General features: G+C 38.6%; 1 pseudogene; it reads right to left on the bottom strand.

The window, feature by feature from the left end:
• Window positions 1-409: 409 nt before the first annotated feature.
• Window positions 410-947, bottom strand: LOC101838776 (annotated as a pseudogene).
• Window positions 948-2,552: the final 1,605 nt, after the last annotated feature.

Here is a 2,552-nt window from a genome sequence, read left to right as displayed (position 1 = left end):
ATACAGAGAAACCCTGTCTCGTAAATACAAAAAGAAAAGAAATAAGATAATCTAAGGCCAGACATTTATAACTAATAAGTCTCTGTGTCATGATTTGGGAGCTGGATGCTGGCCCAAAAGAAAAAGTCTGGTAAAAACCTATAGGAGGAAAGAGTCCCAAAAGCCAGCAAAAATGTCAGAGACAGGCCCTGATCCAATAGTTAAGAGTCCCACAAGAATACCAAGATATAGAAATATAACACATGTGCAAAGGGAATCACAGGTTCAAGGTCAGCCAGAGCTTCATATTTTAATCCCAACTTATAAATAACTAACACCGACACATTATCAATGGAGTTCTTTCATAGGCCACGTCTTTAAGGAAAGATGTTCAACAGGACTATAGGCTGTATCCCTGGCCAGAGTTCTCTTAGGTGTGCTTCAGAGGTGCAAGAATATTGGCAGATGCCTGATCCAGGTAGGCCAAGGAGCCCTGAGGGATTTCAGCTGGCTTTTTGTGCTGCTCAATGATGTCTTCCAGCACCTATTTGCAGTGCCTTGGCTTTGTAAAGTGCTTCTGGACCACTGCATCTTTCTGCTGCAGTTCACGCCTTCATTCTGAGACATCCTCTTTGATAACTTGATCTGGTTTCTGGACAGACAGCTGCAACTTTTTTTGTAAGAAAAAACATTCCGCCTGTTTTGCAATGTCCAAAAACTTTATGGATACACAGTTTGAATTTCTTCCTGATCAGTTCCATTGACCAATCCTGATTCACAAGGGAGGCAAGGCAAGTCTCGAAAGATCACTCCAACTCGTCCAAAAAAGTGCTGTTAGACGATCTCAAAGCCCCGGGAATTGCTAGTAGAAGCAAAGCCTGGCCTGGAAGCCAGGGCAGAGATGGCTGGGGACCAGGAGACCTCCTGCAAAATATCCCACCAAGAGACCCCACAATGTCTGCAATCATCTATGAACAATTTTGAAAGATTTCCTTATGATATAACTACATATGATTTTATTTTGTAGAAATGAGATGATTATTTCATTTTTGTAATTGTGGAGACTTATATTTATATTAGTTCAGGTCAACCAATATTTCATTAATTTTTCTTTGTAAAATTAATGAGTAAATACTGATAAATCACCTATGATGACATATTATACATGAAGTTATTATTATTATTTTTAGAAACACTGTTATTTATATCCATCCCCCATCCCCTCGCCCTCCTATACTCCCATGCTTCCCAAGACCCTGCAACCCACCCACCACCCACTCCCTAGGGAGAGTGAGACCCTGCACCATGGATCATCCAGAACCATCACATCATTTGGGGGAGGGCCCAGGCCCTCGTTTCCGTATCTGGGCTGCTATAGTAACCCTTCATAGGAAAAGGGCTCCCAAAGTCCATTTGTGACCTAAAAATAAACACTAGCTCCACTGTTAGAGGTTCTATAAATTACCTTGGCCTCCTAGTTGGCACCCACATGCAGAGGGCTTGGTTCGGTCCATTGCTGGTTCCCATGCTTTAAGACTAGGGTCTATGTGCTGTCATTAGGTCAGGTCAACTGTTTCTGTGAGTATCTCTAGTTCCAGCTTGGTTCATTTGGTCATCTCTCCTCCTTCTCTGCAACTGTATTTGGGGAGCATGGCTCAGCGTTTATCTGGGGTGCCTGTTTCTATTTCGATCAGCAACTGGGTCAAGGCTATAGCATGAAGTTTTAAAGAACTAGAAAATTAGAAAATAATAGAAACTTATCCATACATTTAAAGTTTAATTTTTCAGAGTATCTAATTTTTGGTATAATGAACATTCTACAAATTTGTAAATAAAGCACAACCATATTTTAGAAATAAATGTTATTAACTCATAGAAGCATAAATAACATAAACAAGGAAATATAGACTTTCTCAAGACTTTTAAAAGTTAATGTTAAAATACAGCTATATTTTATGTGTCAGCTTGAGAAATATGCAAAATTCTGATAACATTTAATACTCAAAAAGAACTGACATATGCAAATGTTTCCTAAGAACAACTTTATAATATCTGCCCGCATTTGAAAATCAGACTCTTTTCGGCTGTGGAAGTAGTTCAGCAGATAATAGTGTTTGCTATACAAGGATCTGAGTTCAAATCCTCTTACTTACATAATTAGATATACATGACCATGTAAAACTGTAAACTTCAGCACTGTAGGGGGCAGAGACAGATTGCTGCAGCTTGCTGGTTGTCAGCCTTTCTCAGAAGCATAAAGTAGAGAGTGACAGAGTAAGACATCTAGAGAAAACTTCAGAAAACTTCTGACCTCTGCGTTCATGGACATGGTTATAAGCACAAACATTCATGTGTAAATATACCATATACATATGCCACACAAAGAAGTCACACTGTACGGCTCAAGAAAAATTCCCTTTTTAGGAATGTATCTGTGATTATATTTCTATTACAAAATAGCTAATGTAATTTCATTACATCTTTGTACACAGTAGATAAAAGGGAAACAAAGTAATTTCATTTATTAGATAATAGGAGGAATAGATTCTACTGCATAGGTTATTATTCGTTTC

Source organism: Mesocricetus auratus, unplaced genomic scaffold (assembly GCF_017639785.1).
Source record: "Mesocricetus auratus isolate SY011 unplaced genomic scaffold, BCM_Maur_2.0 Super-Scaffold_100003, whole genome shotgun sequence".
NCBI lineage: Eukaryota > Metazoa > Chordata > Mammalia > Rodentia > Cricetidae > Mesocricetus > Mesocricetus auratus.
The sequence above is the reverse complement of the archived record's forward strand: the minus strand, read 5'-3'. Positions and strand labels throughout refer to the sequence as shown.